General features: G+C 36.5%; 1 pseudogene across 1 annotated transcript in view; it reads right to left on the bottom strand.

Annotated features, from left to right (window-relative positions):
• The window catches only part of LOC149566791 (DUF21 domain-containing protein At1g55930, chloroplastic-like), a 209,986-nt pseudogene extending 186,035 nt beyond the window's left edge, over positions 1-23,951 (bottom strand). The window contains exons 1-3 of the transcript XR_016362297.1: positions 23,094-23,951; positions 1,279-1,376; positions 1,087-1,180 (exon numbers count right to left, since the gene is read on the bottom strand). The product of XR_016362297.1 is annotated as a DUF21 domain-containing protein At1g55930, chloroplastic-like (transcript). The remainder of the gene's footprint in view (positions 1-1,086; positions 1,181-1,278; positions 1,377-23,093) is intronic.
• Positions 23,952-24,207: the final 256 nt, after the last annotated feature.

Below are 24,207 nucleotides of genomic sequence, written 5' to 3'. Positions count from 1 at the left end.
AGTACAACACTCAGAATATCAGAATGTTGCCTCAAATGAATGTGAAAAAGCCTACAAATTTGTGTTGCTGCCTTCCTTATCAAAATTGTAGGCTTTGGGTATTAGTTGCAGATCTGTTCCTTGAGAAGGTGAACACAGAAAATCCTCTCCTATGCCTCTCCTTATCAGCTTTGGACCCTTACAAACTAACCCCTCTGATTAAATGAGAAAAAAGAAATAAAACATGTTAGACACTCAAAAATGGAGAAAAAAGCTTGCTGAAGTATCGGAAGATAAAATGGGTGAGCACAGAGCGCAAAAGATGACCCAAAGAAAGATGGAGCTTGTGACTTCCTTCTGCTTTGCATTGCCACAGTAGTTCCAACATAAGGAATGTCAATTGGATATTGACGAAAGACAATCTAAAGATGAGGACAATTCAGCTTTTCATCTCAACTCCAATGCCTGCTTTTCACATTTAAATTTTTACCATCTTTCCTCATAGACATTTAGTCCATTTGCATGCATTGAATTGGACAACATACTGCAGTAAACAATTTTTCATTTAATGATGCATTTGTATCTGTGTTTGTGCCCATATCATTGTGACAGATTAAGTTCACGTCTTATTTTCACAATTATAAATACCTTTTTAATCTGCCAAATCCCTGGATCTTGTATTTTGAAAACATTTCACCCCCAGTGTCTTCACCATCATCGGAAATCCCAATTCTAGTGACTTACATTTTATGAGGCTGGAATGCCCGTCAGTATTAGAGTCATATTTAGACATTTGTGATAATCAACTCCTCTCCACATACATTTAAGAAAGAGAAAATTGATGGAAGAGAGGATATAGACATGACAAAGTATGAACGGAGAGAAAAACTAATGTATAAAAGATCTTACATGCAAAACTCTAATCGTATCTTTTATCATTCCAAACATAACTTGTCAACCAAAGAGAATATCTAACTATGTCCACTTAAATTGAAACTATGAGAGTATTTACCTCTAGCTAAGTTCACATGGTATAAAATTAAAAGATAAAACCTTCAACAATTCAATTTCCTAGAAACAGTGCACTCTTTAAGAATATACACCTACTGTCATGACTCCTGTTGCTGCACTGATTCCAGCTTCCCCAAAGAGTGCTGTTGCTGCCTCAGTCGCCAGTGCAGTTGCCCCAATGTTTGCAACACTGAAGAGATAGGATTAATAAGATCTTAATGATCAAACTCAAATCTAACAATAGAAAAATGAAAATAAAAAGCAATGAGTAACTAGACGACAATGTACGTTGTGCCAATGAGGATAGTTGTAAGAAATCGAGTAACATCTTGACGAAGCAATCGAAAAACACCATCTTCAGGTTCTTTCTCAGCTAGCTCCTGAACCTGAGAGTGAAAATAGTCAAGAATGGATATTCTTTACAAAGAATGTAGTACCATAATCACTGTAGTTAGTGTAACCATGCAACTAGAAGATAGAAACTAACATTTCATTCTTCTCATATCTTCTATCTTCACGTCTACTAGTTGTAGACCATGACATTATAATGCTTCCAAATGTAATTGACATGTAAAGTCTAGAACTATAATTCAATTTCTAAAGGGAAAGTAGTACATAAACTGCCAGAAAGATTCATTTTGTGAAACTAAAAAGATGAACCACATGTGACTGCATACATATGAGTAGGAGTGACTAAGATATCAAGCTCATGGATGTTCAGACTAAAATATCAATCTCGTGGATGTTTGGGGAATAACTAGAAATTCAGAGCTCAGGACGAGTGTAAGAGTGCATGAATACCAAATTCAATAACAAGGTATTCTATATCTTTTTCAGTAACTCATTATTCTTCATAGCATCTCTTTCAATGGGTCTCACCACTTAACTACAACCAGAATGCTAGAACCTGAGTTACATTATTCAAGCTTATGTTAGATGTCAACAAAAGTTTTGAGTAAAATTAGCATTGTTTTTAATGATAATTCCTATATTTTAAAAAAAAAATCAATGGTGTAGTGATATTTGCGTGTGTTATTATTGCAAAGTCCCAAATTCAATTCCCACCCATGATAAGGTAGACCATTTGCTCAATGGACTACCTATCAATGAGGCACCATAATAATGTGGTTAAATTTATTAGCCTGCTTAACATACTTAAATTCCCATCCTTAGTATGGTGCCGCATTTGGGTTGAGGCCCAATGATATCCCCTAGTAAACTTTGAAAAACAATTCAAATAAAAAAGAAAATTTCTATTGGGTAACTAGGAACATTCCATAATGCTAACAGATCCTGGGAAGAACAGGCCCCAAATTTGGACACGTTATTACACAGTACACACACAAATGTCCTCCATCCTACAGGTCACCTTATTACAATGTGTTAATTTAACTTGGATCACTCTTTTTATAAATGCACCATTTTTTAAATTAGAACATGCCACTGGAGTAATATATATACATTTTAGAATCTACTATCATAAACTGTATGCAAATTATATAACCATGTATTATTTTAAATATATATATTTAAAATACTGTAAATCTTACCATGCTCTATTCATTCTTAATAATTAAAAACAATAAGATGTGAAAGTTGAATTCATTCTTAATAATTTTCTAAAATGAAATTTCAAGTATACTAGATATAAATTAACAATTTATATCTAGTTTTTAATTTCATGATTGTATACTTAGATTGGTAAATATATAAAGCAAATTTTAAAAGTTAAAAGATAAGAAGTATGGTTAGTTGGCAAGGGTGGCATGTTCTATACCAGCTAAAAGTAATAAACGCCCATTGAACAAATGGAAACTGAAAGTATCTTTTTGAAAGGCTTGTTAGGGCTGCTTTGGGACCCCAATGCTTGTTAATGGAGGAAAGAAGAACCATTTCTATTGAAGGCCAGTTTATGTGAAAGAAAATGGGCAGGCAAGAAACATTTCAAATCGTCGTTGAGATGATAGAGATTGGCTGCAGGCTGCTTGTTTTCATCGGTATGCAAGGTGTTGGAAGGCTTGTCCTTCCTGTTCAAAGGCCATTCAAGCCTTTTTGATAGACCCTTTGCCGAAAATGCACCAAATCCCAGATTTTTGGTTCAATATGGATAATATAAATTTTGAATCTATGGCAGAAACTGGAAAGGTGAAGGAGCATTGCATCCCTAAGTAAACCTGTAAACACAAATAGAATCTAACTAGAGGAAGTTCAAGGCTAAGGATATAATGCTTCCTTCCAAAGGAATTTTTCACAATATCTCTCACACTTTGAGAAGATCTGCAATGAAGCTGTCAGCATACTTGTTTTTGGGTGAAGTTCCAAAGCAAAAAACTTTTCAGGCGTTTGCATTCTTTGTGTGTTTTTAGATGGACAGGCCTAAACCTCTGCTTTGAAATTGAACCAGGAAAAGGAGATCTCAGTTGCTGCACAAAAAGATCTTAGTCATTGCACAAGGTCTTATTTGTTGCACTTTGATATCTTTGCTGCGTAAAATGTTCTTTTGACCATGGAAGCAGTCTTTTCTGCCACAAAAAATACATAGCAGGTATATGTGTGGTGAAAAGTTTATGTAGGCATCATGGCAGTGCTCTAAAACATCATTATGATATTTGTGGAAACGAAGAACCATTTCATCACTTGTTGCATGCTTGTTTTGGTTATTGAAGGCCAGCAAGTTGAGATGAGAGAAATTCGTGTCAATCTTATGGGTATACATCACTTGGTTTTCTATATTGGCAGCCATAAAAGATGAAATGCAGATAAATTAGGTTTCTTCTGAGAATGTTCGGAAAGTTGAATAATTATACAAGACTGATCATTCCCATTTTAGGGCAATCAATCCATCTCCCATCGTTGCAAGGCCAGAGAGGAATGACAGGCAATCGAAGACTCAGTGTGTGATTGGGTTGGCACAGAAATCATTCTCATTGTGCGGAGGAAGATAATTTTTAAGGGTTCTTCTGCAGAGCAGAAACAGAGAAGTGATACAGAGCCATATTATTGTTGTGCAAACTCAAAAGACCATTTTAATGCCAGACTTTTCTCCATGCAATAACTAGATACTAAATAGTGAATAATATGCTACAATTATATGCTTTCTAGAGATTTTCTACCCGTCTGGATTTTCTCCAGATGAACTATTGTGTTTTTAGACTGTGCTTTTAAGCTATTTTGCTAATTGCTATACCTATTAAGTTGAAGCTAGAAGATTCCCACAATCCATGAAATGTGGTGTTATGTTTCTTGGCAAGATTGTGTGCAATTTTTTATCATCAACATTTCAGATCATACTCCATGATTCATCATCAAGATGAGAGACTGCACTAATACAAAATAGAATAGCTTGCAGACCAGAAAACTAAAAAAAGAAGAGAGAAGGTAGGTAAAAAGGAGGGACATGCAGACCGAGAGGAACTCAAAAGAAAAGAGGAAAACCAAGCACAAGAATAAATAAAAGAATAGAAGAAACAATCTAAAAAGGAAAGGAGAAAAAAGAAATTGAAATAAAAGTAGGAAGGATCGTTAAACAAATTAAATGACCAAGGAAAGAAAGAAATAAAAACAATGAAATAAGCCCATTAGCACAAGTTTCTTCTTCTCCTGCAAGGTAATGGAACTTGTGCTAGGTGACATTTTAGTCTGCACTGGAGCCTTTTGCTCCTCAATTTTCTTTTGATGCTCATCACCTTAAGGTTTATCTTCTTTCCTTTCACTCTCCTTTTGTTGTACAGGGACCTTGGTGCCTGCATCTTGTGCAATGTTTGCTTCTTGCTTTTAAGGATGTTCCTTGGTGTGTTGTGCCAGAATCTCTTTCTCTTTATTCTTTTCCTTCTCTTTTCCTTCCTCTTTACTTTTCTTGTGGTCCTGGGTGGCTGAGCTGGTGCCTTTAGTAGATGTGCCTGTTGTATTGTCAGTAGTGTCATCTTTACTCGGCTTGGTGACAACATTCTCATTATTTGTTTGCTTGGTTGCCCTAAACTCTTCATCCTTATTTGTGTCTTTTAGTTGATTGGTGGTCTTATTAGTATCATCTGCATCCATAGGAACATTTGTGGCAAAAGAATCAAAAGAATTATTTACATTATCATTAGTAGTTGTTGGGGCTGAATATGCATGTACTTGTTGTAAAATGGGTGCTTCCATCATCAATTGTGCAGTGGCTGACTCGGTAACAGGTGTTTCCTCAAGTGATTGTCCAGCACTGTCCATAACATCCTGATCCTTAATTACACTTTCATCTGGATCATTCTCCGTGATATCTACAATTTCTATTCTTTCTTCTGTACCCTTTACCATCTAAGGTATGTTGTCAATTACTTCATTCACCGTGTCCGCAATGTCCTCACTATCCAGTTGAATATGTTCTTGTTGTTGTTGCTCGGTGTCATCTTTTCGTTGTCCTCCATCCAAATGATAAATCATTTTCCACAGTTTCCCACTCTCTTTCCTCAATTTCCGGAGTCCTTCCCTTCATGATTCTCAATGATCAAGTTTTAGTCATGAATCTCTTCTTATGCTTTTCCGTGACTTCATTAATTTTGGGTGCTGTTAGGTTTGGCATAGTCAAAACTAGTGATCTTTCCCTTAATTGTCTCTCAGTGTCAAGTGCATATCTCCATCTACTAGCAAGTTTGTTGTAGAGCTCATCAGGAATCATATTTGCTCTCAATGCGTCCATACCTATTTGAATCCATTAAGTCACTTACAGCTTCTTTGATCTTTATTTCTTCTTCATCATTTAACTTGTGAAATTTTATAGTATGCATTGACCCAAATCCTCCTGATCTTCTTATTGCTTCAGCATGTCCATCAATGGTTTTTGGTATTAAGTTCTTTACAACTCTAAATTGATCTTCATCGAATTCAGTCTTCTCACTATCATCATTTTTCACTGACTTTTGCTTCTTCGGTGGCTTAGTCACTAACTATTGAACATTCTTCCTCTTTTGGTATGTTTGAGTTTGCTTTTGCTCAATTTGTGTGTCCTTTGCTTTTCCTCTCTTGGCAGGGGGTGTTGATGTTGTGGCAGCTCTAATCCTAGCAATGGGTAACCTTAGGACTGAGGTTTTACAATTTGTGCTCTTTTACCCTTCTTTGCTTTTGGTTCTTCTAGCTCCGTGTTACTCCTAAATGCATTAAGTGTTGCCATTAGTGCAAAAATATATTGAAGAGTAAGGTTGCTGAAAAAAGGAAGATAGGTCGGTGAACCTCATCACCAAACACGATACAGTTACCGAACAGAGAAAGACACTGAACAGTGTATGATTACCAAGCACAGGAATAACCGAGCATATCATTTACTGAGAGAATTATGGTACCAAGCAAGTCTATTACCCGAGGACAGCATGTTTAACCGAGGAGATTAGCAAGCATTACCGAGTGACACTGGATGATCATGAAAGGTTAAATTCTATGTAGTTGAATCCTACCAAGCAAGGAAATGGTTTACCAAGATCAAGGAGATGATTTGGTAAGATGTATTGGGATTGATGCATGATTTCATGAATCCCTAGACAAAGTGTAAGCCAATGAAAATAATGTATTGATTATTGGTAAAAGAGAATGAATGACGATTGTTGATCTATCTTTCGAGCATTCCAGAAGGATCAAAAACCTTAATTAGGTCACGTATTGAGGAAGCTACATGAAGTCTATAAAAGATGGATCAAGAAAAGATTTGAAGCTGTTGAGAGGATAATAGCTTTAAGATATAGCTAAGCTATAGCAGAGCAGCACTACCTAGCAGAGACTCAGGACGAATTGGGTGAAATCAATCACAAGAAGGTGATGGATCAGTAGATAGCATAATGGAACTAAACATGCATAAAGGTAGATGCATTATTCCAAGTCATTGTTAGAAGAATTGGGTGAAATCAATCACAAGAAGGTGATGGATCAGTACATAGCATAATGGAACTAAACATGCATAAAGGTAGATGCGCTATTCCAAGTCATTGTTAGAAGGAATACACTTTAGTTTTTGTATTCATAAATCCCAATTAGTAGGTAGGCCTTGGAAAGCCTTTTTACTGTAAAATCTCCTAACAGAGTTCACACTTAATGAGTGTTGCAAAATCCTTTGACAAGGTGGAATTTAACGAGTGTTAATGTATTACTCCTAACAAGGTAAATCACCAAAAGTGATACTTTTGTGAGCTCTAACCAAACACCCTTTATGCTGCAATAGTGAAGTATTTGTGGGTACCATCCCCACCACAATTTTTTCCTCTAACCAAGGGTTTCTGTATGACCAAATCATTGTGTCAAATGTGTTGATGGATGTGTGTTATGTGTTTACTATTATAGCTACATACTATGTTTATTATTATTCAACAAATGTTGTTATGATTATGCATGTAAACCAAGATCGGTAATCAAGAGGGTAAAAGGTTATTAAGGGTTACAAGTTTCAAAAGGTACTAATCACCCCCCGTCCCCACACACACACACATTACCTTTCCAACAATTAGTGTCACAGCTAGACCTCTTGTTAAGAAGTTTAACCACCTAAGAGGAAAGGTGCGAAGAGATCAAAGTTTACAGATTTGAAAAGGTGATTGAGAATCAGCGACTTGAGTTAAAGATTGCAATAGGTTAGATCAGTGAAATGAGAGAGAAAATGAGAGAGAAGTTGAAGCAGTCACTAAATAAAAGAAAGGAATTAGCACATCATCTGAATGACACTCAATATCAAGAAGAAGAATTTGAAGAACTATCAGAGGGTAGTATGTCTGATGAATCTGAAGTTGCTATATCAGATTTGATGGAAAAGAACAAAACCCTAGTCAAGCAGGTAAAAGCAATGAAGACATAACAAGAAGCTCAATCTGTGAGAATGTGTGAAGTCCTTGAACAAAAGAGGCAAGCTGAGGATGACAAGAGAATGGTAGAAGAAGATAAATGGCAAATGACTACAAGATTTGATGAGAATGGTGTTGAAATACAGAGGTTGCCAAAACCACTATGATATGGTAAATTAGCTACTCGGTGTTAATCATGAGATTGGTAGAAAGATGGCAGAGATACTGGATTGAGATCAGAAAATGAACAACAAAAGAATGAGTTGAAGACTGAGAAAGAAACCAATGAAAGGCTGAAGAGATCTGAGGGGAGTGTAAGAAAATTGGATGAACAGCTAAGTAGTCAGAGAAGACTGAGAAACACCAGTGGACTAGGCTATACCGAGCACTCTACAACTAGGCAAGGGAGTCATAAATGCAAGTAGAACAAAGAAATGTGTACACCACTCCAAAACCTAAGAAGCCAACATGTTATCATTGTGGAAAACTGGGTCACACAACCAATGTATGCAGGAGCAAGGTCGGTAAGACTACTGTTGCTCCTAAATTTGAAGGATATTGTTATAACTGCACAAGTATGGACATCCAGCATTTGAGTGCAGATCCAAATTCACTAGTATTCTAAAGCAGCAGAAGTTTGAAGGTTACTGCTACACATGCAATAAGCAATAGCACCAGTAACAAGATTGTAGATTACAGAAGAAGCAAAATTGGATACCAAGCAGACAAGGTGACATTATCAATTGCGATTACAACACAAGGAGTACATGTACAGCATGTGGAAGATATGGTCACATTGCAACAAATTGCATAAGGATGCGCATGAGAAGAAGATTTGGTACTTAGAAGAATTCTGGCATGACATGCTTTCATTGTCATCAGGTCAGTCACTTAAGCAAGAAGTGTAGGCACCGAGCATCAACACCTAATGATGAAGACACCAAAGGAAAGGGCAGGAATGATGTTGATGACATTCGGAATCAAATGGGCAAGACATTCGGAATCAAGAGAGAAGATAGTGAAATTGCAACTCAATCAGTCGGTGACACCTCATCCTTAGGATTGGATGACTTCACTAACAAAAACTAAGCCATATAGGTGTGTATGGGAACTGCATTTTAATTGTTAGATCACTTATCAGTTCCCTAGAATCATGGAATGATATCCAAATTAGCACATGTAAGATGCAATGGAATAACTCACTTGTCATTAAAAGTTGGTATGGTTGGTAAGCTCAACAAGTAAGTTAGTCAGTCGGTGGTAATGCATTGTGAACTGAGCAAGAGTTTAATGGTCGGTAAGGAAGTTGGTTGGTATGTAACCGAGTTCATAAATAAAGCATTTACTGTGCCCTACCTAACCCCTACAAGCACCTAACTTTCCAACAATTCTTGCCAATTTTCATGACCATTGGTGGATTTTGATCTACGATAGAAATCGGCAGTCATAGATCTTCGATGTTCTTGGATCATGTGAAGACCTAAATCCAAGACCACAAGCCTTCAAATGTGCTATGTCATTTGTTCCTTATGATTTGGGGTCGGACCTATTTTGTTGTAATATGTTTCCTATTTTGGGGGAATGTTTTGGATCTTGAGGCCGACCTGCATGTCGCGATTCCCATATATTGTAATGTTATGTATCTCTTGAGGCAGCAGTTTGATAGTAGAAAATAATCATAGATTTGAATATCAATGTAATTGGATCTAAGGTCTCTAATTGAAGATTGTAAGCAGGCATGTATGAGCCCGGCATGTAAGAAGGCCATTTGTCGAACCTATGTATATTTGTTTATTTGTTAATGAGTGTTGATCTTGCTTGGTTCTCTATAAATTCTTGTTGTTTCTGTTGTATTTACTCTTGTTGGACAATTGGATTGATCTCCTTGAGGTCTCTCTGATCGGGGACTACATCATAATATTGCAAGTATTTCACAAGGACTCAAACTTTCCATTATCAACCCTTTTCTTAGCAATTCTTGCACTTGTCTATTCAATTCTTCATTCTTTGTTGGTGTCATTCGATCAAGTGCTTTGTTAGGTAAACTTGCTTAGGGAATTAGGTTCGTGCAATGACTAATACTCCTACTAGGTCATCATCCATCAGGGACATTTTTTGAAATGATGTCTTCATACTCTGTCAACAATTATTTAATCTCCTCAAGTTGTCTTTCAATTGTTCCCAATTCAAGTTTCTAAGGAATCAAAGCATGACACATGCTTTCCTTCAAATCATCCAAGAATTTTCTACCCGCAACCAAGCAAACTCTTACAGTAGTATAGTTCTCATTCTTAGGGTTCTCTACTAAAGATAACAACACTTGTCTCCTCCCATTAGCCATTATGGTACACCTATTTCTTCTACCATCATGCAATGCTTGTCTATCATACTGCCATGGTCTACCCAACAAGATATGACAAACATCCATTGGAAAAATATCACAAAAAACATTATTATAAGATCTAATCTTTAATTTCACAAGACACTATTCACTTGCCAAAACCTTATCGTCATCCTTGATCCACACAATCTGATAGTGTTTTAGATGCTTTACCCTTGGCAACTACAACTTGGAAACTAACTCCTATAATACTAGATTGTCTGAACTTCCATTGTCAACGATGATCATGCAATATTTGCCTTTAACTTTGCATCTTGTCTTGAACAAACTCTTCCTCATCATTGGTTCTTGGTCTAGTTCCTCATGACATAAGGCTCTTCTGATCATAAGGACTTCTCCATCCTCAAGTTGATTCATACATTTGGTTGGTTCTTCTTCCACAAATAGATTCCTGCTACTTTTACTAGTCCTCTTTCCTTAGGTGCGTTCAAAAGGTCAATATCCTTTCCCACATTTGAAACAAATTTCTTTAAACAATCTTTTGTCCTCTCTTCCATAGCTACTAGATCCATTACCTCTAGGGTAACCTCTTCCACCTCCTCTAAATGAACATTCTTCTTTCCATTCTAAGTTGCCTTTGTTTAGATATGAATAAGATCTACCTCCTCCCGCAAATGAGATCTACCTCTTTGGAATCTTCCAACTCTTTCTCTTTGACTCTACTCATGTCTCTTATTCACGTTCTCTTTGCCTTTAGGGAAAATTTATAAGCTTCCTCAATTGTTTGTATTTTGACCAAACTAATCTCATCCTGAATTGACATCCTTAAACCATTCAAATGCCTTGCAATTGTTTCAACCTCATCATTTGTACAACCAGATTTGGTATCCAACTTGTGGAACTCCCCACCTCACTAGAATCTTTTTCCCTTAGGTTCTACAATTTCCTCATCAAATTAATTTGGTAGTCTCCTCTTAAGAACTTGGTTTTCAATGTATTCACCATCGTATCCCATCACTTGATGTTCTCCTTTCCTTTCTTTTATCTATCCAATTACAAGTGCTCTCACCATAAAGATGCATCTCCTTTTAACTTAATAATGGCATACTTCACCTTCTTGTTTGCATTAGTGCTTTCATATTTGGAATAGTTCTCCATCTCGATGATCGAATCAAGCAATTCATCTAAATCTAACTTTCCATCATAATCATGAGAGCTGAAATGAGGTTTGGCATTCACTTATTAGGGCTCTAAGAAATATTTCACCTCCCTCTAGTACAGGTTCTTCATCCTCAATTGGAGCTTCTTCAACTTCATCTTCACTCATGTCTTCAATATGTCTACCTCTTTTTTGGGCAATTTTAACAGCTTCAAGTCTAGTTGCAATTTGTCCTAACATGTTCATCACACCTAGATCTGCTTCTCTCCTTCCACAAACAATGTTTGCAAGTTGTCTGCAATTGTGGATCGTATCACAACTCTGCTACCTACAACAAATCAAGTAAGGCTTCAAAAATCAATGATTCAACCTCCTCAAGGAACAAAATCTTCGCTCTGATACCAATTGGTGCAGTCAAGGATGGAGGGACCTCAAAGAGATATGTCAAAGCGTGCAACAAAAGTAAACACAATGGAAACAACAAAGAAGATGCGAAAACAAATTCATATCAGTCTTTATTCAATTGGAAAATTCAAGTACATCAAGTTGGCAACATGACTTCATACATGCTAAGCAAAATAGGCCTAATTACTTAGGAAACCTTTGGTCAAAGACCTTGAATCCTTTAACTATCTTCTAATCATCCATTAACTGCCTTAAGAGATCTATTACAATTCATTATGTAGGCCACACCACACACAGGTCAGCCAAGAAATGGATTAGATTCCCCAAAAACATGAAACATATTACCACATATAGGGCAGGTCCAAAATCATATAGAACTTGTTACAGAAATCATGTAAGAGCTGGCGATCTGAGATTCAGGTCCACACACGAGCCATGAACATACAAAAATGTGCCACCAACCATCGTATAGTAGGATTTTTCATCACGAGATCTGATTTCATGAAAAGGTCGAGAAACTAGTTGGAACAAATAACCCAATAAGAATTCAGTGTGGCTCAAGAAATAATCAACCGAATGAGCTGCAATCCTCAGAAACAATCCACAACTAAGTCCTAAATAAGTCCCTTGTAGCACAAGATGTAACTCAAAAAACTGATGGGTCATCTAATTGATCACTGAGACTAAAACTAGCAAACTAAGAACAAATTGTAACAAAAATGTTTTTGGTTGATGCAAGATTGCTAAGAACCCAAGATGCTCCTGCATCATATAGCTATATGAAATTCTTAGCAAAAGGAGAGAGATTTTAGGGGTTTTCCTCAACTCCTTAAAAGAGGAATGCAGAAAGAGACCCATTCTGATCATCACTTATAATTTTGCATGATAAAGAGGTACTACCTCACCTTGTCTAATACAAGAGCATATCTCCAATTACTTTGTTAATGTTTTTCTAGCTTGGTTCGTAACTTTTTCTCCCTATAAATCTTTGTAAGGTAGTTATGACAATAGGGTAAACATTATTGAAAGTGAGATAAAAAGTTGGCTATATTGAGAAGCTTCAGGCAGTCAATCAAAGAGACAACTATGCAACCACAGTAGGATTTGTTGGGTGGATATTTTACAACCGAGAGTTTTGGGTAAAATCCAATCGCAAAATAGGATGATCAGCCACAGTGTGAGACAGAGTCTCTCCTACCTCAAAGGGAAGGCCCCCACTTCTCATCGTTCATTGAATCAACTCAAGGTATGCAAGAAGTTGAGAGCTTTTGTAAAAAAGTTTTTCTAATATTCTTTCCTCTTAACTTTCAGGAAAGAATCCACTTACTCATGGAGCGAGTAATGGGCTAAGTGAAATCTCTAACTAAACTTCTATCTAAAGCTGAAAATGGTGATATCGATAAACCAACACTAACTCAAAGGCTAACTGAAAGTGTACCGATTTGGCTCTAAGTTCGGTCGTAATTCTATATGAATAAACTTTACTAATAGGGCACAAAGACTTCCAAAAGTAAAGATATCTTAACTATTTTGTGAATCAAGAAAGAGGTATAAGCTACAGACAAAGCTTCTAACTATATATCTCCACAATTGCTCCTAGTCAAAACTTCGGCTCCAATTGCTTCTTATCTCTTTTTATACTCAATTATCAAGAACACAAGATCACATAAACCAAAGATAACATATGCAAATCATAGACAATGCTTCAAATTCGCACAGGTAACAATCTCACTCAATCAAAGTTAAGTCTCAATTGCTCCTTTGTATTCACTTTTTCTATCACAATAGTGCTACACAAACAAAATGTTGCTTGCACAATTTGTCCAGAGCTCTCTTGCATATAATAGAAGATGATTTTACAATGAGGGGGGACTCCTTTATATAGGCACTTGAGAAAAAGATGGAAGAAAAAGTGGGAGCAACTCAACCAACTTTGACCAAGTCTAACTAGAAGAGAAATTATTAGGGTACATGCAACTCGCATTACATGTAATTACATCTTTTTATGCAATGCATCCTCTTTAATCTACAAACAAAAATTAAAACAAAATAACAATCTTAAAGTTTGTTCTTTAGTGCCTTGAACTTGATGATAACATCACGCACTATAGGAAGATCAAAAATCTCCATTGTCTTCAATATTGCGTCTATCCTTACTGCATCTGCATATGATGATTGCACTACCTTAGAATTTGCCATCAGAGAATCTAGCAAGTGTTTTATCAAAGATTTATAAACTTGTTCATCGTGTGAGAACCAAAATTACCATGTTCATCAAGAATTTGACATCCCATTTGCTCTTAATCACATGTAATTCTTGTTTCTATCATCTGACAATCTCCAAGAGCTGTTTGCAACTTTGTAACCAGTTTTCTCAATGTTTCTTCTTTATAACCCATAAGCCCTTGATTCCTGAAGAACATTTCACAGGATGGAAGAATGTCACATGAAATCATGGCATCTAAATCAAATTTAGCAATCTCATCCTAGTCATTGAGAATCTCCTTCAAATCATCCACTTCTTGAATCAAGGAAGAAATCAAGCCCTGCTCCATTTCATTCATATCTTTGACACGCTTAAGAACTGTAAATGTTTTTATAATAGCTCAAACTCCTTCAGAAATAACTTCTCCTATCCAAGACTTAGCGACTTCAATCAATTTTCTTTCCTTGGATGTCTGAGACACAAAGATTGTTGTTGAATGACTTCATTGAAGCGAGTAACCTCTTGTCTAAGCTAATTCTTCTTTTCCCATAATTCACGATTGCTTTTTTGACACATTAGCTAATGCATCTTGAGCATCTTGCAAGCAACTCGAACATGACTACTTCCCGATTTCTACCTTAGTGAACTTGTAATCAAAATGAGTAAGTTCTTCAACAGGTTTGTCCACTAGTGGCTCAGCAACTTCTACAAACTTGGTTTTCTCCAAATCAACTAAGATCCTTGAAACAATCTTATCTTTCAAAGATTTGGACTTTACAGAAAGGTTATCCGGAGGTATAACCACTTTCCTTCTCTTCATTGTGATCCTGTTCAACTATGCAGGCAAGTTGAAATTTTCATCTACAGAAACAGGTACAGTGGAGACCATTGGCATTGATCCTGATTGTATCTCTGTTGTGACTGAGCAAGATTCAATCTGCACAGCTGAATTCATAGGTGCATGATGAGAGGACTATGTCATGAACAGCACAAAACTTGTCAGAGATGCATCAAGTTGAGAAACTTGACCCTTTATAAGAGTTGGAAAATCTTCGAACACGCTTCCCAAATGTTCATATTGTTCATTTGCTAAAATGAGAGGAGCGGCTAAAGAAATAGGAAGAGCCAACGTGTTGACTTCTAAAACTGGAATTGAAGGTGTAAAAACAATGGAAAATGAATCCACGTCATCATCTATCTCATCCAAAAAAGGTGTTTCATGCATGGATGGTGCATGAGTCTATGCAGGACTTGGAGGAGATATGATCATAACTTCCCCTTCTTCCTCATCTTCTTCATCTGATTTTGTCTCTAATTCCTCCTTTGATTCATGAACTAGTTCAGAGATCTGTGATGATTTAGATCCCTTTTCACCCTTCAACTTGAATTTAAGAGACTTCTTTGCATCAGAAGAAGAAGCTCCATCTTTACTTGTTATTTTCAGCTGTGACTTCCTTCCAAGAGGACCAAAACTTCCACAATCCAAACCCAATTTCGGATTAACCATTTTTAGGCCTTTAATTTTCAGCCACTTGTTGGTGTTTGCTAAAATAGATTGAAATCATTCTAGATAGGATGTACCTTCCTTCTACTGCCATTGAATGGGAAAAGGGCATCTTTTATCAAAACTTGCCTGATGATATTCGGGATCAAGAACATTGTCATCATCTTCAATTTGGAAATCCAAGGGGATCTCAAGCATGTTACGATCAATGATTTGTTGCAAAGTTAATCTGCAATAATCTATCTTCATTATATCCAGTTTTGTTCGCATGTTAATACAAAGTTCAAACATCCTCAATGCGATGAACATGTGTGAAAGCCCTCTTGATTTGAAAATTTATCTCTCTATAATCAAAGTCAAATCTAGCTCTGAATTTCTTCAAAGTGGTCAGCTACAATTCTGCTTCCATATTTTTTGCTTTATGTACAAAATTGATCAAATAATTACCAATTACCAAGGGTTTAGCAGAAGAAATACCAAAACCAAGCCTGTGCAAAGCATGATGATCAGACTAAACTTCCATGAGTTGTCTAGCTAATTCCATCAGAAGGATTTTATCAGCAGCATACCTAGATAAGGTATACGGCTCACCTTTAAAATATCGAACCCTTAAGTAAGTAAAAGTTGGAAACTAGATAAAGATACAACCATATTGATTTACCTTTTCCCAAGCTTCATCAGATACCCTTTTGATGGATAACTGTCTATCAAACAAACACCGGAAATGCCCAAAGAAAGCATCCTAAACTCTTCTGAAATGAAACTTACTATTAGCCAGAGTGATCTAATGATAGTAATCCCAAACTGGAATCTGTAGACGATCTCCTTTGGTTGAGAGTCCAGAGAAAGATCCCATGGCAGCAGCAATATAAACAAGGTAGGAATTCATGTTGAAAGGCACTAAAGTCCCTACATTGAGCAATTGTTGACAAAGTGTAGTGCTAATTAGTTCTCCCCAAAAGATGTGTTCTTTATTCTCCATGATCTCGAAAATGAATTTGTACATCCATGGTTCAAAATCGGTGGAATCTTTAAGACCACAAACCCTACTGAGAAGAATGATAAGATCTTTATACTCCTGCTTGAAATTAGAACTGTGAATTGTCTTTCGCCATCTCGAGAAGTAGTTCCTCTTGGTATCCAACCAGTATTGATTTACATACTTTTGATAATCTCCCTTCTTCTCATTCCATAGTTCCAAAGATGATTCTTTGGTCAGATCTACGCATTTTGCATTATATGACACTTCGAAAATTTGCTCGATAACTTCTAGATCAAGACTAAAAACAACTCTACCATCAGCATCCTTGATCGTCTTTGACTTTGGACTGAAACGCTTTGCGCATCTGAGAACAAACTCAGGTTCCATAGCAGCCATGGGATATGTAGATGCCAAGTGAATATGACTTCTCTTGATACATTTCATCTCATGACCAACAGGAGTTTCTATTATTCATAAAAAATCAGTCATGTCCATGTGTCTGATTTTTGTATCTAACACGTTATCAAGAATGGATGTGACTTGAGATGGAGTTGCATGAGCCAACTCTTTATCAAACTGGTAATTCATTTTGCCCTTAGATTTAGATGGTGAGGGCATCTCTTGCGCTTGCACTACAACACAAAAATCCCAAAACATAAATACAACATCAGTGGAAATTGTCATAAAGGTTGATTCTTGATCAGCAACAAAGATTCGAGTATGGATTAGATACTTTGTAGACCCAATGAGATGATCTCAAAAAGAGACATCAAACATATGTAGTGGATGAAATTGGAAGATGGAATGAAATATTATGAAACTAAAAATGGAAGTAAATGGATGTGTGAAGGTGGGACACATGGGAATCTGCACGAATGGAGATTGCTGATTTCCGAAAAGTGACTTAGGTTTTCAAGATGTTATTGCATGGAAAACGGATTACATGTAATGAGGAATGGAAAGTGAGATGATATGCAGATGTGGACAGAGAATGAGCTTACATGTAAGTGTGGGCAACGGATGAGATGCGAAGTGTGTAATGAAACAGAAAATGGAAAAACATGCATTTGCTCATGAAGTCGTAAGTGCATATGGAAAGATGGAAATGGAATGAAACTAGAGGTGAAATGAACTTTATAGTTGTCTTTGTGGAAAGGTTAAGTGAAAGTACATGGGAAAACATGCACATGACATTTTTGACCTTTTAAAAAGTGTCTTTAAGTCAAAAACAGGTTTTGGAGATGCAATTACACAAAAGACTTTTCATGTAATCATGTCGTGTAAGTGGATGCGGAAAGTGAGATGAGTGGAAATGGAAAATGAAATTACATGTATGTGCAGATGATGAATGAGATGAAATACATGTAACCGCATTTGATGAATGAGATGCAAAGTGTTGTGAAATAGAAAGATGGAAATGGATGAAATGATGCTCTTGCATGAAATTGAAAGTGGAGTGAGGTAAAACATGACCAAGTTCTTGGGAAAGAACTTGCAACTTCTCCAAAATGGAGAAAAACCGAAAGCAAACACATAAAACACAAAAACAAAACCTCAAAAGAATGTACCTTTGGCAAAAGACTCAAACATGTCAACAAGCAAAGCACTTCAATATGCAATTTTGATTTTGGAGTTTGGGAAAAAAACCAAAAACATGAAAATGAAACAATTCATCATTTTTTAAGGAAAAATACACTTTCCATGGCAATAAAATCAACAAGTATAAATCATCAAGCTAAAATGTGCATAAAAACAACAAGATAAGAGCAAATCAATTGGTGAGAAGGAAAATGTCCACTTACATGATGATTATATGCCAAAAATGAAGGAGGAAAACGTTCCAATATTGAAAAATTCTCCAACAATGTTAGACCTTATCAAACTTTGCAAGAGAAATCCATAAGGGGCAGCAAATGAGGCGTTTTTGATGCACAATGCCAATAATGTGCCCTAGAATCTCTCAAACTTTCAACGTTTTTGCTAAAGGCATGTTCATGAAACGTTTTATCAAAAACGTGGGTCAATAAGAGCATGAAAAATGACATTTCCCACAAGAAGATTCAACGTTTTTACCATGGAAACACTTGGATTTACAAAAATGACCATAAAGGAGAAGATTTGAAGAAATTTCATGGAAGAAATCATGCAAAATCATCAAAAACGTGTTCTTGGAGGTCAAATGCATGAAGTTTTGTCTTCAAACTCCAAAAACGGGCTTTGGAAGGGCAAACACATGTGATTCAATGCAAAACGCACTTTTTAGAGGTGATAGCATGTTTAAAAAATGCAGTATGAAGCAAAACACAACTTTTGGAGACCATTACATGTTTTTAAAACATGTGATGGGCTCTCCCACGGCAAAAACGCACCTTTTAGGTGCATACGCATGTTTTAAAAACATGTTTTTTGCCGAAAAACGGGTTTGGGAAGTGCAATCATGTCTTTGGTGCAAAAACTCACTTTTTTGGTGTAAAGACATGTTTAAGTTACATGCTTATGCAACTCAAGGCAAAAGCTCGCCTTTTTGGTGCAGGTTTTAAGATAATATCTTTAATATCTTTATTAAGATATTATCTCCTTAGTTAAATACTTTCTATAATGGTCAACTACTTGTTTGTAGGTTGTCTTTCAGTCTAGATAGGAATGTTTCCTATCCTGTCTCTTTTGTCTTCAATCCAGATAGGAATGTTTCCTATCCTGTCTTCAGTTTTGTTTCTAATTTCGTCTTCAATCTACGTCCTTGTAATTCTTTATAAGAAACACATTTGTTCCTCTATTAATCAATCAATCATCCGGAAATCCATTAATCTGCCAATTCTTGAATCTTGTAACATGGTATCAGAGCCAATACTCCAAATTTTTTTGAAAAATCTATATTTTCTTTCGAAATTATTTGCTCAAATTTTTCAACTTTATTTCTGAGCTTTTCTCTATAACCCGTCTAGGGTTTCCATTTTTGTGAGAAATTCATCGCTAATCGCACTGCAAGCCGTTTTTCTCTATAACCATTCTAGGGTTTTCCGATGAGAATGTCTACACTGCAAATCGCGACTTCTAAAATCGCACCAGTTATTGTTCGTGTTTTCTGCTGGTATGGGGGCTCGGTTTAAGCTACACATTGCGAGTCTTTGGTGATCACGACTCCTCTGTTCATGACCAAACATCAACAAAAATCACGAGTGTGTTTTAGTGACTTTTTTGCTGAACCGAGCGTCGTTTTTTGCAGACATTTTTCTCCAAACGCTTGCCTATTACACCATTCTTTGGTGTCAATTCTGCCCTCTTCAGCAACGTCTGTCCATGTACATCTATTCTTGAAGAAAGCCCGATATTTATTTACCAGAAAACGACTTTTTCCCCTACAACTTTGACCTCCATGGCCGCCAACTGGATTTTTTGCTCGAAACCCTAATTTTTGGGGTCAGAAATTTTTTTGATTACAAATTCTTTGTCGGTTTTTCGAGAGCTCAACTGGGTTGTCGTTCGTTTTTCTGGGTGCCTCATTTTTCATGCCTCGATTTTCGAGCTAACGGATCCAAAAATCAACAACAAATTCCTTCTGGGTTTTTCGAGCTCTTTTTTGGGTCACTCTCTAATTCTTCTAGGTCTTATGGAGTTTGCCTTGAAATTTTGTGCCTGTTGAAATTCAGTCTTGAAGTTTGTACCTAAATTCTTCGAAATGGCATCTTTGACTAATCTGATGTTGGAGGGCAGTCTACGATTCAATGGCCGCAATTATAACCACTGGAAGCCGCGCATGTTAACCATCTTCGAGTATCGTCATTTGGATGAGCTTGTTCGAGGCACAAAGACTTGTCTGATCTTCGACCAAGGAAAATGGTACAAGTTGTTGAGCTTCTTGATCAAGGCGAAGCTGCATTTTTCGCTTTCTGAATCTGTTTCTGTTTTTTTGGGTTTGTTGATTTTCTCCTTAAAAATCATTTCATGTTGTTTGTAATACGCAAGGTTGCGTGAGATTCTGGGTTTTACCATTTTTTCCACAAAAACGAAGTTTTGTAATTGCAATTTGTTTTGAGTCATAGCACTCTTCTGGCAAAGCTTCTTGGTTTCAGCATTCTGTCAATCCAGGGAGGGTCTCAGTTATCCTAGAATGTTCTGACATTCGTACGTTGACCATTAAGGGAGGGTATTAAGATAATATCTTTAATATCTTTATTAAGATATTATCTCCTTAGTTAAATACTTTCTATAATGGTCAACTACTTATCTGTAATTCGTCTTTCAGTCTAGATAGGAATGTTTCCTATCCTGTCTCTTTTGTTTTTAGTCCAAATAGGAATGTTTTCCATCCTGTCTTCAGTTTTGTTTCTAATTTCGTCTTCAGTCTACATTGTTTTTTTTAAAAACAACGTTCTTGTAATTCTTTATAAGGAACACATTTGTTCCTCTGTTAATCAATCAATCATCCGAAAATCCGTTAATCTGCCAATTCTTGAATCTTGTAATAGCAGGTGCATATGCATATGACACATGTAGCTCATCTTTTTGATGGCATTGCACATTTTAAGTGAGTTTGCATGCAATGGCATCAAAAAGGTCGACTTCTAAGTGTTTTTACACCTTAAGTTGAGTTTTACATGCAATGGCATCAAAAAGGTACACTTTTAAGTGATTTTTACACATTTAAGTGATTTTAATAAGCACATGTCAATTTAATTTTGATAAAATATTACTTAAGTGGGGCATAGATTATATTTACATTATCATATTAACGATATAAAGTGTAAATATAATTTAATAAGTAATATTTACTAGAGCATTTGATTAACTCAACTTAAAAATATAACAGGTTAGTGCACTATAGTTACTTTAAGTGATAATTTAATTGATTAACTTAAAAACATAACATAAAGTATATTTTTCAAAAAGTGAATGTCAAATTATAAATATAACATAATATTTTTAATTCATGCAGTTGAAAAGGGTCCACTTTTTGGGCACTAAAATGACCAAGCTTTTGACTGACAACTCCGATTAAGCCCCAAGTTAGATCAAATCGAAGGGAAAACCGAAAGCAACAACTTGAGCAAAACCAAAGGACTAAAAGCAAGAAGCACACACTAAAAAACGAAAGAAAGGATGATGAAGGCGTCAAAAATCAAGCATAGACTCAACTAATCAAAAAAATGAAAAAGACTTGACGAAAGCCTTCAATAAACGAATTTGCTACATGAATTGGAGTTGATTGATTGATCAACATTAAGCAATCAAATAACAAATTCAACTTAGAGAAATGCGAAACTAGTTTGAAAAAGTTTCGTACTATTACCTACATTTTGTGGTGACAAAATGCAGAACAACGGGATTCTTCATACTAATCCGTCATGGATTTCATTCAACATCCAAACGAGAGTAAGTGAGGTGTACCTCAGATTGTATATTTATCTAGACATAATGAAGGCTGCATGACCAGCATGCCTTCTGAGTATTTTGAGGAAGGCAACTGGCCATACGGAATGGGAAACAGTTAAAAATATCCTAAAATGTAGTAGATTTAAACAGAATGGTAAGTTTACCTATGTCTGGAGAAAGAACAATAAGGAATCCCACCAACAAGGCTTGGAATTAATATTTTTATTGAGGGATTCTCCAACAAGGAAGATTTGAGCAGACTGTTACACTGTTACAGCATAGAAAAGTATCTTAATACAAGAAACTTTAGGCATCGAGAACAGAGTAGTGTGACCAAGATATGCCTAGAGGTTTGACTATTAGTTAGATTACTAGGAAACATGTAAAGAGGTTGCTAGAATTTGAAAGAAACCGTATTGGTTCATCTTCCCTTGTGAAGCAACAAACCTGAGAAGCTAGCATTCAAAACCATCTAATTTTTACGGATGCTACTTGGTATTCCAGGCTGAGTAGGCACAAAGAGAAGCATTAAGAAATCAATATTGAACTATCTTTCTCCTATTTGTATGTGGATCCTACTGCTGTAAAGAGTGTGTAAATCAACGCAGCAGAGGTAATTCAACCACCGCAATCTGAAGAACGAAGAGGTCACCATTTTAAATGGAAACAGGAGAAGAAGAAAAGATGAAATCAACAAGAACACCAGAATCCGAATTAAAAAATGTGCCGGTGGTTCTGAAGAAGAAGAGACATCAGTAGGGACCAAACAAAGTCGATCTGCTTCCAGGTACCTGCCTCAGTTCTCCCTCGTTATATTGTTCACTAGGATCATTCTTCGATTGCGTCTGAGATTCTAAGCTAAGGGGATCGCAGACAGGGCTTGCCAGGGTGACCAGTTCATACCAGTTGTCGTGGTTGGCCTATCAATTTGGCACATAATGCCGAAGAGGATGTCTAATGACCAACTCACACCATAGAGTTCCCCTCAAACTCTCAATTAGATTTTTGGTTTGCAGTAAACTGCTTCAAATTTAAGGACGCTCACCTGTTTCAACGATTATCTTCAACACCGTCACAGTGACAGATAGAGATCGCATTACACGCTTAAATCAGGCCTACAGGGTTTCTCTAAATATACCATTCTTTTAAAAAACACGGCTTATATAATTCTGAGAACGGTCCGCAACTATTGAAATGAAAAAGGTCGAGCCGCATATGGTGACAATAAAACTTAAACCCAGCTTTTCATTATACTATTTTTTATTTTTATTTTTTTTTAAATCAAAGACAGCAACATTAATGTGGAGAACGAGCAGCATCCGTTCATATTTACCTTCCAGGGCCATAGTGTCATTATAGATGTCTCGGCCATTGAGAAAAATGCCGACAAGCCCAGAAGTGCAGAAATGATCAATCCATGATCCCTAAAAACAGTGACAATCTGCAAAAGCTTAGGCCAAATAAGCTTCCACATGGCTTTCATGTTGGCTGATAGCTGCTGATAAGAAGGTGATGGTAAATTGTCAACTGCATATGCTGCTCTGCATCTGCACAAGAATGCGGCAGCACATGAGAGTGTCATGAATACTGCAAGTGCCCGCATCGATAGTTTGACGGCCCTACAAACTGTATCAGAACCTGAAAGTAATTCAGCAGTTTTTTCTTGTTCTGTGCTAAATCTGGAAAACCCCGCAAGAGGCAAGGCATTGTGTCGCATTTTGGGGCTAACCCAACACATTTTGGGAATGGCCCAATAGGTTTCGTTAACATTTATGGACAGAATCGTATGACTTATTCGAGTCCCATGAAATGAATGTGAGCAATTGAATGAGAACTTCCTGGTTTGATCAATAGCTGAGCGTACGGATGGAAATGGGTGGAAAAAGCACTGGCACAAGCTCCCAGCCATTATTATGCTTTCAGCAATCTAACAAGAGGTCCCCTTGCTTGTACATTTGATTTCTCTGCAGTTTTAGAAAAACACAACATGGGCTTCTATCCGCGGTAAAGGAAGTAGATTGATTTGGAATGTAACATATAAAATAGCTGTTACACAAACCAGCAGAACAATTTTCGAGGTCGGTGAAAAGTCGCATCTAATTCTCCAAATCAAATTATTTATTTAGTTATTGTTGATAGTAGTCTGTATCATCAGGCTAAATGTAACAAATATTCTTGGACGAACCTCCACAAAGCAACAAGCGAAAACATTGGAAAATGATTTAAAGGATATGATATGATATGATAGATTTTAATGACGTCCACGAGACTAAAGTAGTCTATGGGACCCATGCAATTGCCCTCCCGAGTCAGGAGCCAAACTAGTCAGTTGCAAAGTTTTGGTTAACTTGTCTCTTCTTCTCTGAATTTTGATAATCAACTCCGCTGTTCTCTTCACTTGATCTTCCTCAAATAAATAGTTGAAGTCCTTGTTCTGCAGAATTTTT

This window comes from Cupressus sempervirens, chromosome 3 (assembly GCF_028749045.1).
Source record: "Cupressus sempervirens isolate cs-2001-9-10 chromosome 3, ASM2874904v1, whole genome shotgun sequence".
NCBI lineage: Eukaryota > Viridiplantae > Streptophyta > Pinopsida > Cupressales > Cupressaceae > Cupressus > Cupressus sempervirens.
This window is presented reverse-complemented; position numbering and strand designations above follow the sequence as displayed.